Raw genomic sequence first — 17804 nt, forward strand, 5'->3', positions numbered from 1 at the left:
GAATTAATATTGGGAAAGAAATATACAAGTTAGAGCAATTCAATACAGTCATCACAGAGTAAAAATAAATACGAAAGATAAAGTTAGAGCCCTAATTCAAAGAATATGAATTGTATCTTCAATAGGAAGAGAAAATAGAGTGGAAAGAAGGAGAGAGAGGGCATCTGGATAAGAGAAATACAAAGTACAAAGGAAGTGAGAACAAGTCAATGAGATCTGCTTTGCTAGAGAATGAGAAATAAGACTAATGCAGGATTGGAATGTTGATTGGTGAAGGCCTCAAAGGACAAAAGGAGCATTGTATTTTGGTTCAAAATAAAACAGCACTGTTCTTGAGCAGCAGCATGAAAGACAAAATCAGCAGATGTGAAAAATTATTTTAACAGCAATATAGGAGAAGAAACTACAAAGTGGATATATATTAGCATATTGAAAAGGCTTGAGGTTTGATTTTGGGGCCTAGAATAACTGAGCATAATTAGATTTTTAAGAACACCTTGGAAATAACAGCCTTCTTGATGAGAAACTGAAGGGGGAACAAAGAAGAACAAAAATAACGTCAGGATTTTAATGCCACCAAATTAAGGGGATTACAGTGCTATTGATAAGAATAGGTTATGAAAACAGGAAATGAAAAGCGAACTGTGGGATTCAACACATTAACTTTCAGGGTCAGCTCATACATCAGTGGGCATCAGAATCACCTGGAGGAGTTGTTACAACGCAGATAGAAGGGCCTCAAACCAGAGTTTCTAATTCAGTAGGTCTTGGGAGGACCTAGTGTTTGCAATTCTGAGTACCATATTTTGAGAAGCACTTATTTAAATTGTCCTCTAAGACAATTCATGATGGTTGAAGATGAGGTTGGAGGTCTGGGCCAATGACATAAGTATGAGAATTATCTATACCCAGGCTATTGTTGAAATTTTGTTGTGGAAATTTCTAACTTACAGCACTTTCTATGATTTTGATACCTTCCATCAACTGTTTCCTTAATTATATGCTCATATTGAAGTGAAATGAATGTTTATTCTCTGGCAGTTGGGAGTAAAAGGGACTGAAAGTTTAAGAAATAAAAGCATTCTGAAAATAGACAGTGAGTGTATAAGGGAAGATCAGAGCATAGCTTTTGAAGGATGCAACAGAAAGAGAACCAGGAGGGAATTGCAATCAGGCATTATGTGATACTGGGAAAAAAGACTAGATACTTGACAATCTACTCTAGAAATTTCTTCTCACCCTCTGCAAAGATGCAAAAAGATGGAAATTTAAAAGGAAAAGTTAATAAGTCTACTTTGTATTTTAATTATTGTCAAGTACCCAGGTGCTTAAGTGAAGAGTTTCATGTACATATAAATTACTTCTGTGCCCTAGCATATTTGTAGAAATCTAAATGAGATGTTGTTCCATTTAAAATTTAAATAACTCCCTTGAGAAAATGCCAACCAGACTGCTTCAACTAGAAGCCAATGCATAAACATGTATTTGTTATTTACTTGTTAATGTGTTCAGTATCTTGATGTATTCTGGCCTTTTTTTTTTTTTTTTTTGCATGAAAACTAAAGTCCTGTGTAATGTGATTTGATGACCCCAAAATGATGTTTGGAAAAGTAAACAAACAATATTGAGGTAGATGCAGACTATACCATTTATACAAAGGCTCCCCTCAACCCTTCAGAAATAATGGTTACAAAGTATGTAACCATTATTGTGTATTACACAATAATATTACAATGTAATATTATTATGTTACATGGTATGTTACATGGTATGTTTGTAACCATTACTACAATGTATTATTGTGTATTATTGTGTAATATTGTGTATTATTGTGATACTACATTGTTCCCAAAGGGCTCAGACCTGTCTGAGCTTACACTTTTTACAAAAGGGCAGGTTCAGATCCCTGAACTTAACTTTTTAAAGGATGACTCAGTGGAGGGGAGTTCGCCTGAGACTCCAGAGCACGGAAGGCGATTAAGGGGCAAACCTGACTTTGTTTAGCAGGCTCAAGCTCATTGTATCAGCCTTGGTTCTGGCAAGGCAGCTGCTGGCAGACATGTCCAGCCATTTCACATTCTCTGTATCCTGATTGGAATTTACCTCTTACAAGAATGATTTGAAGTTAAAATGAAGTTGGGGGAAAGTTCAAGCAATCCTTAATACTTGAAAATGTACAGCTTCCAGGCTCCAACTGGGGAGAAATTTGACTAAAGCCAGATTATGTGTGTGTGTATGTATGTATGTATGTGTGTGTGTATATATATATATATGTGTGTGTGTATATATATGTATGTGTGTATATATATATATATATAACATGCCCGTAGGGTTTCTTGGACATAAAATTGTTTTTTGAAGACAACAATATGATAAGTTAAGAGTGAATGAATCAGAAACATATGGATTAAATTTTCCCTGAAATTTGCATGGATTTGGAAGTCATGGAGAAAAGGGCACTTGGCAAGATGCATTTGGGATTTTACTGAACCAAAAACATTTGAGAAATTATCTGAGGTTCCTGGGTGGATGCAAAACTGTGCCAAGTTTTTTTCATTTTTACAAACTGCACTAAACTAAAAAAAGAAATAAAAGTCACCTAATTGTAATTTAATGAAGACATGGAATACTGCTTGTACAGCAACTACCAAGCTTCACAGATAAGCATTAGTTTTCTAAGGGATTGGGCTGAGGGCCTTTAAGCACAAATATAAATCAAACATGGGCATTAGTTTCACAGACTACAAAGAAATGCTCAATGCCCAAAGATACAGCAGGAGTACAACCTGATGCTGTGGAGAGAATGTTTCATTTGCTTTTTTTCCTCAATCTAAATGAAACTAAAGTAAACAACAACAATAACTAAAATGTCACTTTAAGAAAAACACATAGTGATGCTTATGTGTATGCATTATTAGGCTTTTTTGTTTGTTTTAGTACACAACATGTCTATATAATATCACTCTTGGGGTGTGACCACGCTACAGCAAGGGCCTTCTGGGACTTCTAGTATCAGGTAAGACAAAGCCAGGTTTATACTAATCTTGGTGCTTTAGCAAGTAGAAGTAAGCTTCAAGTTGCTTTATAAGCTTTTAAAAGGTTATTAAAATGATATATGAAGAAAACATATATTTTTTAAAAATCTCACTTCTACTGTTTTTATTGTACTAAATATTGTTCAGCACTAGCAAAGATCTTAGTTTAACAATTTTTTCCATGCCTTTTTTCTAGTGGATCAAAAACTAGCATCCTATTCATACAGGATCCTATTCAATAACTATATTCATGTAATAGCTTAGAAAGTAGTTATAAAGAGATTTTCTAAATAGTCACTTTTCAGTGTTTAGTTGAAAAGGAAGGTAGAGAAGAGGAATGGAATGCATGGTGAGAGCTTTTATAGGGTTGGATATGTATGATAATCTTTGTAGTATTAATCCAGGGATCTAAAATTTAAACATACCATGGACATAAGCAAGAATATTAGAAACCTCAACTTACCCCGAATTTGCTCTTGACCCTGGGTAAGTGAATTCACTGTTTTTTACTTTGCAGGTGGGTTCTAGCTTCTCAAAAGGAAGGTTCATTTGAGCATAAAACCTATCATAAGCACTTACAGCTAATAAGCTAATAATAGGAGCAGTTTTTAAGTGAAATCTGAGCTGAACTAGGGAGTCATTTATAGATCCTGTTAGGTGTGCACATTTTTACTTCAGCAAACTAAATTAGCTGTGTAAATAACATTTAAAATATTTGAAAGTCAGTCTCATGGACTTCTTACCTCTGGCATTATCCTATCATATGCAGGGAAGGAGAACTTGGAGAGGGTAAACAGCCACGCAAAAGTGGATGGGTTTACTCAGAAGATGCTAAGAGACCCAAGAGACGGATGCTTGACTTCTATAAGTTTTTCTTTAGAGAAGCTATCTTATCTCTCTGAAGGGGATAGACCTTCATGTTGGCAGAAAGGAAGTCCAGAGACCTCTGTGAATTTCCAAATTTGTGAATGCCACAATAAAACACTATTTTCCTACAAAACAAAAGCAAAACCACAAGTGAAGATCTATGCACCTCTTCAGACACATGGTGATTGATCTCTCTCACCTACAAGTACATTTTTACTGGCTCTGGTACTTGCTGTATCAATTTTTCAATCTGCTTTTATTTATTTCCATACGGAACACACAAGGGAACTCAGTTGCCTCATAGAGCGGAGCTATTGTAAAATAATTCAATAGATCATAGATTTCTATTTTTATGGCTAAAAGCCATTAATTTATTATACTGGTTACTTCATCTTCACTTCCATCTTTGGCCTTAACAATTGTCTTTCTTTCCAGGTCCTGTTTTTTAAAATAAGAGCAATTTTGTCTCATTACCAGATTTACTGCATGTGCCATATTACAGAGGGAAAAGAAGCTGCTCCAGGGTGTGGCTACTGAATGAATGGATGAATGACTGCACTCTTACCTTAGTGAGGCGACCAGTTCTTATGGATGAGCTCCACAGCATACAGAGCTCAAACTTGAGCCTCAGCCTGGGACTCACTTCCTTCAGGGTGTTTTCCAATACTCTTCCCCACCCCAACACATTCGCCTTAGTTGGTGCATCTACCTATGTGTTTCTACGGCACCTTGCACATCGCCCATCATAGCTCTTGTCACTTTCCATTGTGATTGCCTATTTACTTATCTTTATAACCACTAGACTATAAACCCTATAAAGGCAGGTATTGTGTCTGACCTGATTTGTTAATTTCTGCAACCCAAGCACATAGAAAATGTCCAAGACACACACGCATGCACACACACACGCACACACATTCATATATACATACGTATATATATATACACATACACACACATCCATACATATATTAACAGATAAATAAATGGATCGTGGGCTACATTTGGATATCTACAGTCCTTTAAGTGGAATACAGTACCTACTAAAGGACTATATACATTTGAAAGTGTGAAAACATGAATAGTAGAATAGCAAAAGTGTGCAAAAGTTCAACAACAGACTTAAACATGATAGATTTCCAGGCCAGAGAGATTTAAGAAACATTTTTAAGTGTGCTTTTTCTTAAAGAAACCATACATTCCCTCATTTTACACAACCTTTAGTTTTCTTTCATTCCTCAGCATTGAATACACCGTTGACTGCTTTAGATCTATTTAACAAACAGATTGAAGCTAAAAATTGTTCTTTTCAGCATGCCTAATGATATCCGTCTTTGTCTTGAGATATCACACTTATGAAATCCATGGTTTTTATCATTAATACCAACGTTTTCATTTTTCCAATTTTTATTGTTTTACAAAATAAGAAGGGAAAGGGCAGTAAAAACTAAAATGAGTGTATAAACAGAGCTGTGCCGGCCAGAAAGGTGACAGTGCCAAAAGAGCTGAGGTTTGGCAGACAGCTTCCCCACATGCAATCCATCAAGTTCCTCTGGATCTTCCTCCAAAGTGTACATTGCATATATCAGCTTCTCTCATTTTCTATTACTATCTCCATGGTCAAGCGGTCAAGCCACCATTATCCTTCCTTATACTACTATACTAGTTCTCTGTGTCCTCACATGGTCTTTTCTCTGTGTGTGCACATCCCTGGTGGCTGTTCGTGTGTCCAAATTTCCTCTTCTTATAAGGACATCAGTCGGATTGGATTAGCGCCCACTCTAACAACTCTCTGCTTTTACTTTTGCCACCATATAATACCCATTTACCAAAAAGCAGCCAGAAGCAGTTTAAAATATAAGCCAAATCACTGGCTTAAAATCTTCATTGGCTTCTTAGTGCTTTTTTTTTTTTAAAGATTCTAATTTTTTATTCTATCATACAAAGGTCTCCCTACCTGGAATGGTTGAATTGTCTGATCTCATTTGACAAGTACACTCTTCTCCTGCCCATTGTACACTTTTGTACACTTTTCTGCCACCTATTTGTCTTTGTTGCATCCCAAGTACACCAAACTCTTTCCCACGTTGTGTGGCCTTTACTTTCTGCTCCTTCTGCCTCTGATACCCTTCCCTTCATCTTTGTCACTTCTTTCAAATCTCAGGTTATCTGTCCTCTAAAACAGCCATCCAGTGACTCTAGCATACCATTCTATTTTACATCTCTGCACAGAGCTTATTGCTGTTTAGTAATTTTCTTCTTTTTGTTTAGTGTCATTTTCTCTAAAAGAATGAAGACCTTAGAGAGCAGGGGTCTTGTGACTCTTGGAGGAAGTTGAAGCTCTCGATTAATGGGTAATTCTCAGATTTTTTTTTTTATACAAATCAAAAGCTGATTACATCCTTCACAAGAAAATTATGTCAGGAAGATACCAAATGCTGACAAACTCCCTTTGTCCATGAGATTTCTTTTTCTCTGAATACACAGGCTAATTGGAAAGATCAAATGCATCTGAGGTACTGCAAAACTCACTGCACACATAGAAGGGGTAATGTGGGTGAAAACACTGAGCATAATGTGTGAAAAGACTTAACACCATCCCCAACACATATTAGGCACCAAAATCTGTTCATTGGTTTATGTATTTATCACTTATTATTTGTTAATCCCTTAATTTATTCACTCAACAGGTCTAGCTCACCAATCCCAAGAGGAGCTGTAGATATCGACTATAAAATTTACTTCTTATCCCTGTCTGCATGTCTTCAGAGAGGGATAAGAAGTAAATCCACCAAAGCAGTTAAAGTCTAGAAAACCTGGACCTGGAACTGGCTGCTTTGCAGCTTTCCAATGTTAAATAGTAACAAAACCAACAAGGAACTTAATGACTCAGAACTGAATACATTCAACATAGAAATTTTTCTAAGAGAAATTTGATAGATGATTGTTGGACAATTAAGCATGTGCTTGAACTTATAATCACTATTGATTTTCAATTCTCTTAAAAGTGAGAATTAATTCATAAATTTGCCAACTATGAAGACCTTTAAATATTATTCTAGTTACAGAAAACTTGATGGCATAAAGTAATGATTTTTTATGCCCATAAATTCTAGATCAGGAATTCAAGAAGGGCGCTGTTGGTTAGTTCTCACTTAGGGCTCTCTTGTAGTTACAGTCAGATTTTGATTGGGGTGACTGTCATCTGAAGGCTTTGGGGCTTCAGGATCCTCTTCCTAGGTGCCTTCCCTACACGTGTGGGAAGTTGATCAGCTGCTCCAGTTTTCCTTTTCAAGGAGCCACTTTAATGCCCTCATAGTATGGTGGCTATCTTCCCCCAGAGAGAGCAATCTAAGAGATCGGGGTGATAGATAAAATACCTTGACACCCCCGAGAGCCATATACAATCACTTTTGTACTCTCTGTGTCACACAGGGCCAGCCTTGATTCATCGACAAAATCCAGAGGGGGCTATATAAGGGTGTGGGTCATTGGGGGTCATTTTGGAGGCTAACACAAATATCATTAAATATTAACATCTTGGGTAGATAATATGATTAGAGGGTGCCTGAGAACCAAACAAGGATTTTTACACGACAAAAGTTAAGAGAAATGAATTGATTATAGCAATCAGTAATATGAGTATAGTTTTAAATAAAAATGCATAATTATAGCATATTCATAAGAAAACATAAAATTATTTTAATCACTGAATGTTCTGTATACCTTTGTAGACAGGATCGTTCACTGATTCATTTATCCAAACATTCATTTCACTAAAACGTGTTGAATAACTGCTATATACAGAATCTCGTGAAGAAACCTGTGAAAAAAGTATGAATTTTGACATCCTCTTTTCAAATGTAACATAGGTCAATAAAGGCATTAGTTGTTTGACCAATAAATTATAGAAAAAACAACTCTCTACATTGATTGCTGCCTTAAAAAAAATCCAAAAAAAAAGTTTTAGACTATTTAGACCCATTTCTTGATAGCTTTCCACTGTTCCTTCCAATGCAAACCCACAGTCAGCACCAGGGATGGGAGTAGGAAACTTAAACTTGATTTGATTAATCATTAGTTTCAATGTATAGCTTGTCTTTTATTTAAAGGCATATATGAGCACACACGCATGTACACATGCAAACACATACATCCTAAATGCATATGCCTATTAAAGTATTGATTTGGCAATAAGTTATGCAGCTGAATTTTGATCCTTAGTTTCTTCTCTCTGAAAATCAAGTCCAGATGATCTAAAACAAGCTGACAGTAAAAATGAGAGAACAGGTTTTACCAAATTTAGACCCACTTAAAACTTCATGGAATCTAAGTTTAGAATACACTGAATTTTCCAGCTCTTTCTGGGTTTTGCTTTGCCTAGCACTAGGTAGTGCATCTTTCCAGCAGTTTAAAAGAAGGAGGAGGAGGAGAAAGAGCAGTAGCAGTTTGTGAAATAACTTCTGAAGCTTTTAGAAAATAAAAAGGGTAGAGAAAATGACACCATGATAACTTGGTTGTTAACTTTGCACGTTTCTCTAGAATTCACTTACCCCTAGGGCATGAACAGTTTCAAATGGATGGTAGGAAGGAGATGTTAGATGAAGGTCTTTTGAGTTTGAACAAACCTGAGGTATTTGAGAAGTGTCTGGAAATAAGTGAGTCTAAACTACCACTGGACTTTTAATAGATACTGTTACAATTAATTCACTAGAACATTTAAAACTCAAGACAATTTCTTCCAGGTCCCTAAAAACAAAACAATCAATGGTCATTGATGAAAAATCATATTACTTATTCATTCACTGTTTTCTAGTATTTCAGTGTTTATTACTATCCAGCCTCATCTGGGTTATATTTTAAAAACCAAACATTTTCCTACAGCTGTGAATTAGCTTAAACAGTACAATGTAGTTACCATATTGTGCTTCAACTGCTAAACCTGTCATGTCACAGCACTACAATAACTCATTTAAAAATCAAGATTTTTAAAATATATGTTGATTAAAATGTACCACTAGAAAGGTATTACACGTCTTACAATGGAAGTGAAATGTATATAAGTATGGGTAAAAAGGCAAGTCACTAGTATGAGACTAAAACTAAAACTAAAACTAAAATTTTCATGGTAAAATACCAGCATGTGTGTACTTGTGCAGTGTACACTTCTAAACACTGAAGGCTTGTAAAAGTAAATGTGTTAAATAGAAGTTTGATAGTTTATCATAAACCTACAGGGAAAAAAACCAGGCTTTGTGTTTTTGATATTTTGTGCATTAATATATTATTACAAACATGAAGATGTTTGTGAATGTTTGTTTTAGTCATTTTCTTTGAAGTCACAGCATTGTACCATCTTCATTTCTGTATAGAGCTGCTTCAATCATAAGTCATCTAGACTTCCCCTACCTATCTGGTTTTTATGTTTTTGTTTAAGACAGTAAAATAAGTGTTTTTCAAATCAAAAAAGAAGATATTGTTACAGAATTGAGCATATTGAACATTTATAAAAAGAACCATTCGATAATACTGTTGCAGACCACACAACGCAGACAGGTGTTCCAAAAATAAGTCTATAAGCTCTATATTTGCATTTCCAGCCCAATGTTCTTGTGAAACTCAATCACAATGACTCTTGAGCCTGGCGATTCAGCTAAGCATAATTGAATATGGACAAATTTACATGAAAAGTTTTGTGCCAACAGAAAATATTTATGTTTGCATATAGCAATGGCATTCTTGGACAATTTGAAGTTTTGCAGCAAAACCCCGTGTGAGATAAGACCTGATACATTAATTAAATTATGCTAGCTTGCTCAAATTGCTATGATATAAACTGACATACTTTCTTCATCATGGGTTAAAAAAATAATGATCTATTACAGGAAGTGAAACCTAATTGCATGAAACCAAACCCACACAAAACTGAAGTTACTCAGATAAACAAAGTTTCCTCCAAGAAAGCTTTGCCTTGCCCTTTTCAAGACATTAACTGTTTATATTATGTCGGATTTAAACTTACCAATCAGAAAATTACAGAATGAATATTTGTCTTATAGGAAGCTCTTTGTTCCTTCTCTTTTCAGTTGCAAGGTCATGCATTTTTTTCTTCATGCCCCGTTACTTTGGGGAGCACATTTATTATGTAAGATAGAGACTTTGGAGAAAGTCTTATGATCATACACATCACTCCCTTTGTCAATGTTTAAGTAAATGTTCATTCGCAAGCCTAGTTATCCCCAGGGCATTATTTATTCTAACATAAATAGCATCAGTAAAATTAATTAGAGAAAGATTCCTCCCATTTGTCAGTTACTCTAAAGTTTTGCTTTGAATAAATTAATTGCTCAGCTCACAGTGATGAGTAAGATGCTCAAGGATTACTGAAAGGAAAAAAAGATTCTTATCAGGGCTTCCCCTTGATCTTACCAACAGAACATTGATGGAACAAAGGCAAACAAAACCAAAACAAAACAGCCAAACTGATGCTGGGAAAGAGATGGATGTGTCACCATTGCTGAGGATAAATACCGTGGGAGCTGCACCTGGCCAAGGTGAGCATTCAGATAAGAAATACCCCAAATTTAATGGTAATCCAAAGTCAGTACTTACAAAGAGATCAGACCAGGAAATGTTCCAAGTTCGTTTAGGGAAAGTTGGAGAATATGGAAACTCACAAAGAAGAATAAGAAATAAACACATAATTTCATTCCTCAGATATAATCCTTGTTAAATTTTAGACTATTAATATAAATTTTTTTAAAAAAATAGAGGTCATATTTTATTAACTTTTAATTGACATTTCCATGTGTCAATAACTATTATATATTTAAAATGGCTGTAGAATGAATACTGCACAGTATGGAAGTATCATTTTATTTAACAAATCTCTTATTGCCAGACTTTTACCATACACAGGCTTGGCTGCAATTGTTGCTGTTGTTTTACTATTTTAAATGATGCTGTGATGTGAATTCTTTTATGATTGTGAATAAATATTTGAATAAAGTAAATTACTAAAGTGGAATTTCTAGGTAATTTGCACATTTTCTAGGCATTTGTTGTGTATTGAAAATACTCCTCCAGAAAGGTTATACTGATTGATAACCAACCATGTAGGAAAGGTGAGGTTCTTTTCAAGTCTTCCGTCTCAACCCTTGCAATTTTGTCTCAGTAAGTCTTAAAAGCATGGGGCCTGAGGCCTAGAATTTGGGAGAGAGAAGGGAAAGCCCTGCTAAACATGTGTGCAAATGTGCTTCTTTGACTTCATCTGCTTATTCCATATAATCTTGTAAGTGGAACACATTACACATAGAATTGTTGGCCAGTGCTAAATGACAGAAAGCATGATAAAATTAAGCTTCATAATTTTTATCTTAAGAGTAGGAGAGATTTATTTGATTTTTTATTTTTATTTTAAATTCTGGGATACATGTGCAGAAGTGCAGGTTTCTTACGTAGGTATACCTGTGCCATGGTGGTTTGCTGCACCTATTGACCTGTCCTCTAAATTCTCTTCCCTCACCCCCTAACCCCTAACAGGCCCTGGTGTATGTTGTTCCCATCCTTGTGTCCATGTGTTCTCATTGTTCGACTCCCACTTATGAGTGAGAATATGCAGTGTTTGGTTTTCTGTTCCTGTGTTAGTTTGCTGAGGATGATAGCTTCCAGTTTCATCCATGTCCCTGCAAAGGACATGATCTCATTCCTTTTTACATCTGTATAGTATTCCATGGTATATATGTACCACATTTTCTTTATCCAGTCTATCACTGATAGGCATTTGGGTTGGTTCCATGACTTTGCTATTGTAAATAGTGCTGCAATAAACATATGTGTGCATGTATCTTTATAGTAGAATGATTTATATTCCTTTGGGTATATACCCAGTAATGGGATTGCTGGGGCAAATGGTATTTCTGGTTCTAGATCCTTGAGGAATCACCATACCATCTTCCACAATGGTTGAACTAATTTACGTTCCCATCAACAGGGTAAAAGCATTCCTATTTCTCCACAGCCTTACCAGCATCTATTGTTTCTTGACTTTATAATAATTGCCATTCTGACTGGCATGAGATGGTATCTCATTGTCGTTTTGATTTGCATTTCTCTAGTGATAAGTGATGTTGAGCTTTTTTTCATATGTTTGTTGGCCATGTAAATGTCTTCTTTTGAGAAGTGTCTGTTCATATCCTTTGCCCACTTTTTGATGGGGTTGTTTTTTTCTTGTACATATGATTAAGTTTCTTGTAAATTCTGGATATTAGACCTTTGTCAGATGGGTAGATTGCAAAAATTTTCTCCCATTCTGTAGGTTGCCTATTCACTCTGATGATAGTTACTTTTGATGTGCAGAAGCTTTTTAATTTAATTAGATCCCATTTCTCATTTTGGATTTTGTTGCAATTACTTTTGGTGTTTTAGTCATGAAGTCTTTGCCCATGCCTATGTCCTGAATGGTATTGCCTAGCTTTTCTTCCAGAGTTTTTATGGTTTGGGGTTTTACATTTAAATCTTTAATCCATCTTAATTTTTGTATAAGGTGTAAGGAAGGGGTCTGGTGTCAGTTTTCTGCATATGGCTAGTCAGTTTTCCCAGCATCATTTATTGAATAGGAGATTCCTTCCCCATTGCTTGTTTTTGTCGGGTTTGTCAAAGATCAGATGGTTGTAGATGTGTAGTATGATTTCTGAGGTCTCTGTACTGTACCATTGGTCTACATGTCTGTTGTGGTACCAGTGCCATGCTGTTTTGGTTACTGTAGCCTTGTAGTATAGTTTGAAGTCAGGTAGTGTGATGCCTCCAGCTTTGTTCTTTTTAGTTAGGATAGTCTTGGCCATACGGGGTCTACTTTGAGTCCATATAAAATTTAAAGTAGTTTATTCTAATTTTGTGAGATGTCAATCATAGTTTGATGGGAATAGCATTGAATCTATAAATTACTCTGGGCAGTATGGCCATCTTCAAGATATTGATTCTTCCTATCCATGAGCATGGAATGTTTTTCCATTTGTTTGTGTCCTCTCTTATTTCCTTGAGCAGTGGTTTGTAGTTCGCCTTGAAGAGGTCCTTCATATCCCTTGTTGCTGTATTCCTCAGTATTTTATTCTCTTTGTAGCAATTGTGAATGGGAGTTCACTCATGATTTGGCTCTCTGCTTGTCTATTGTTGGTGTAGAGGAATGCTGGTGATTTTTGCACATTGATTTTGTATCCTGAGATTTTGCTGAAGTTGGTTGTCAGGTTAAGGAGTTTTTGGGCTGAGATGATGGGATTTTCTAAATATAGAATTATGCAAACAGAAAAAATTTGACTTCCTCTCTTCCTATTTGAATATCCTTTATTTCTTTCTCTTGCCTGATTGCCCTGGCCAGAACTTCCAATACTATGTTGACTAGGAGTGGTGAGAGAGGGCCTCTTGGTCTTATACTGGTTTTCAAAGGGAATGCTTCCAGCTTTTGCCCATTTAATATGATATTGGGTGTGGGTTTGTCATAAATAGTTCTTATTATGTTCTATCAATACCTAGGTTATTGAGAGTTTTTAACATTAAGGAATATTGAATTTTGTCAAAGCCCTTTCTGCATCAATTGAGATAATCATGTGATTTTTGTCTTTGGCTCTGTTTTTGTGATGGATTATGTTTATTGATTTGCATATGTTGAACCAGCCTTGCATCCCAGGGATGAAGCTGACTTGATCATGGTAGCTAAGTTGGTGGGGTTTTTTTGTTTTTTTTTTTTGAGACTGCATTTCACTCTTGTTGCCCAGTCTGGAGTGCAATGGCACAATCTCGGCTCACTGTAACCTCTGCCTCCCGGGTTCAAGCAATTCTCCTGCCTCGACCTCCTGAGTAGCTGGGATTACAGGCATTCGCCACCTCACCCAGCTAATTTTTGTATATTTAGTAGAAACAGGGTTTCACCATGTTGGTCAGGCTGCTTTTGAACTCCTGACCTCAGGTGATCCATATGGTGGCTATTTTTTGATGGGCTGATGGATTCAGTTTGCCAGTATTTTATTGAGGATTTTTGCATTGATGTTCATCAGGGATATTGGCCTGAAGTTTTCTTTTTTTGTTGTGCCACTGCCAGGTTTTGGTATCAGGATGATGCTGGCTTCATAAAACCAGTTAGGGAGAAATCCCTCCTTTTCAGTTGTTTAGAATAGCTTCAGATGGAATGGTACCAGCTCCTCTTTGTAGGTTTGGTAGAACTTGGCTGTGAATCTGTCTGGTCCTGGGCCTTTTTTGGTTGATAGGCTATTAATTATTGCCTCAATTTCAGAACTTGTTATTGGTCTGTTCAGGGATTTGACTTCTTCCTGGTTTAGTCTTGGGAGGGTGTATGTGTCCAGGAATTTATCCATTTCTTCTAGATTTTCTAGTTTATTTGTGTAGAGGTGTTTATAGTATTCTCTGGTGGTATTTTGTATTTCTACGGGGTCAGCGATGATATTCCCTTTATCATTTTTTATTGTGTCTATTTGATTCTTCTCTCTTTTCTTCTTAATTAGTGTAGCTAGCAGTCTATCTATTTTGCTAATTTTTTTGAAAAACCAGCTCCTGGATTCATTTATTTTTTTGAAGGGTTTTTCGTATCTCTATCTCCTTCAAGTCTGCTCTCATCTTAATCATTTCTTTTCTTCTGCTAGCTTCTGGATTAGTTTGCTTTTGCTTCTATAGCTCTTTTAATTGTGATGTTAGATTGTCGATTTTAGATCTTTCCCACTTTCTGATGTGGGCATTTCATGCTATAAACTTGCCTCTTAACACTGCTTTAGCTGTGTCCCACAGATTCTGGTACATTGTCTCTTTGTTCTCATTGGATTCAAAGAATTTCCTGATGTCTGCCTTAATTTCATTATTTACCCAGGAGTCATTCAGGAGCAGGTTGTTCAATTTCCATGTAATTGTGTGGTTTTGAGTGAGTTTCTTAATCCTGAGTTCTGATTTGATTGCAGTGTAGTCTGAGAGACTGTTTGTTATGATTTCAGTTCTTTTGCATCTGCTAAGGAGTGGTTTACTTCCAAATATGTGATTGTTTTTAGAATAAGTGCCACGTGGCACTGAGAAGAATGTATATTCTGTTGATTTGGGGTGAAGAGTTCTGTAGATGTCTATTAGGTCCACTTGATCCAGAGCTGAGTTCAAGTCCTGAATATCCTTGTTAATTTACTGTCTTGTTGATCTGTCTGATATTGACAGTGGGGTGTTAAAGTCTACCACTGTTATTGTGTGGGAGTCTAAGTCTCTTTGTAGGTCTCTAAGAGCTTGTTTTATGAATCAGGGTGCTCCTGTATTAGGTGCATATATATTTAGGATAGTTAGCTCTTCTTGTTGAATTGATCCTTTCACCATTATGTAATGCCCTTTTTTGTCTTTTTTGATCTTTGTTGGTTTAAAGTCTGTTTTGTCAGAAAGTAGGATTGCAACCCCTGCTTTTTTTTTTTTTTTTTTGCTTTCCATTTGCTTGGTAAGTTTTCCTCCATCCCTTCATTTTGAGCCTATGTGTGTCTTTCTACATGAAATGGGTCTCCTGAATACAGCTCACTGATGGGTCTTGACTCTTTATCCAACTTGCTTGTCATCATGATGCTATCTGGTTATTTTGCACATTAGTTGATGCAGTTTCTTTATGGTGTCATTGGACTTTATATTTTGGGTTGTTTTGCAGTGACAGGTACCAGTTTTTCCTTTCCAGTTTGCTCTTGCAAGGCAGGCCTGATGGTGAGAAAATCCCTCAGCATTTGCTTTCCTGGAAAGGATTTTATTTCTCCTTCACTTATGAAGCTTAGTTTTGACTGGATATGGAATTCTGGGTTGAAAATTCTTTTCTTTAAGAATGTTGAATATTGGCCCTCAATCTCTTCTGGCTTGTAGAGTTTCTGCTGCAAAGTCTGCTGTTAGTCTGATGGGCTTCCCTTTGTAGGTGACCTGGCCTTTCTCTCTGGCAGCCTTTAACATTTTTTCCCTTCATTTCGACCTTGGAGAATCTGATGATTATGTGTCTTGTGGTTAATCTTCTCTGGGAGTATCTTAGAGGTGTTCTCTGTATTTCCTGAATTTGCACGTTGGCCTGTTTGCTAGGTTGGGGAATTTCTCCTGGATAATGTCCTGAAGTGTGTTTTCCAGCCTTTTTCCATTCTCCCAGTGTCCTTCAGGTACTCCAGTCAATTGTAGGTTCAGTCTTTTTACATAGTTCCATATTTCTCGGAGGCTTTGTTCATTCCTTTTCATTATTTTTTCTCTAATCTTGTCTGCATGCCTTATTTCAGCAAGGTGGTCTTCAAACTTTGATATCTTTTCTTCCACTTGGTCGATTTGGCTATTGATACTTGTGTATGCTTCATGAAGTTCTCATGCTGTGTTTTTCAGCTCCATCAGGTCATTAATATTCCTCTCTAAACTGGTTATTCTAGTTAGCAGCTACTCTAATGTTTTATCAAGGTTCTTCTTTGCATTGGGTTAGAATATGCTCCTTTTGCTCAGTGGAGTTTTTTATTACCCATCTTCTGAAGTCTACTTCTGTCAATTCGTCCATCTCATCTTCTGGCCAGTTCTGCACCCTTGCTGGAGAGTCATCATGATCATTTGTAGGAGAAGAGGCACTCTGACCTTTTGGGTTTTCAGTGTTTTTTTGTTGATTCTTTCTAATCTTCTTGATTTTGTCTAGTTTCAATCTTTGAGGCTGCTGATCCTTGGATGGGGTTTTTGTGGGGACTTTTTGTTGTTGATGTTGCCGTTGTTGTTGCTTTCTGTTTGTTTTTCCTTCAACGTTCAGTTCCTCTTCTGTAGGGCTGCTGCGGTTTGCTGGGGGTTCACTTCAGGCCCTATTCATCTGGTTCACTCTGGTGCCTGGATATGTCACTCAAGGAGGCTGGAGAGCGGCAAAGATGGGTGCCTGCTTTTTCTTCTGGGATCTCTGACCTCGAGGGGCACCAACAGCCTCCCTTGGCTGGGGTGTGGGGGCTCCCCTGCCCCGTTGTGGCTCTCAGGCGGGCCACCTAACCACACTACTCTTCCTTCCCCTCCGTGGATCACTGGAGAGATTTATTGACTTTCTGAAGGTTATATAAGCAACTCAAGGCATGACCTAAGAATAAAATGCAAGCTAATAATTACCAAACCAATTTTTCATCCTCATAAAAGTAATTCAGTTTAATTTCTAGGTTAATTTAAAATTAATAAAAGATGTCAGATGAATAGCTCAGAAAGCTCCTACCTTCTTAATCTACAATCCAAACAATAACATGCTTTTAATAACATCATTTACAAATGAGCTAAAACTGTGTCATCTTCATGGCCATAACTCAGGACACTGGCTGAATTATATATGTCTAAGGAATTCAGTCAGATCAATTTATTGAGGCTTCTTAAAATGCCATGATGAATAGAAAACTTTGAGTGGGAGTTGGGAGGGGGCACCTAGACAGGCTATGTAAATCGAAATGATTAAATCGCTTTGGTCATGTTTCATTATTCTGTGGTCATTTTGCCACAGACTCTATTTCTAAATTTGCTTTCTGGTTTTCTTAACATATTATATAACTGGGAGGCAGCAGTTTGGAGGGGCACATTGGACAGGGAAACCAGGATTCATTCTTGGCTTTCCTACTAACTGAATGACTTGGGATCATTTCTTTAAACTTTCTGATCTGCAGTTACTTCATTTGTCATATAATGACTTATCTTGATGATAAGCAAATCCTACTATTAAAATATAGATATGACCCAGTTGAGTTGATGTGGTGGTTAAGATATTTGACTCTGGAGCCTGATTATAGATTCAAATCCCAGCTACTTACCACTTAATAATCACATAACTTTGGGAGATTTGCTTAACTTATCTGTATGTATCAGTCCCTTCATCTTCAAAACATGAATAATAATAGCAACTAC

This window comes from Pan paniscus, chromosome 5 (genome assembly GCF_029289425.2).
Source record: "Pan paniscus chromosome 5, NHGRI_mPanPan1-v2.0_pri, whole genome shotgun sequence".
NCBI classification, from domain to species: domain Eukaryota; kingdom Metazoa; phylum Chordata; class Mammalia; order Primates; family Hominidae; genus Pan; species Pan paniscus.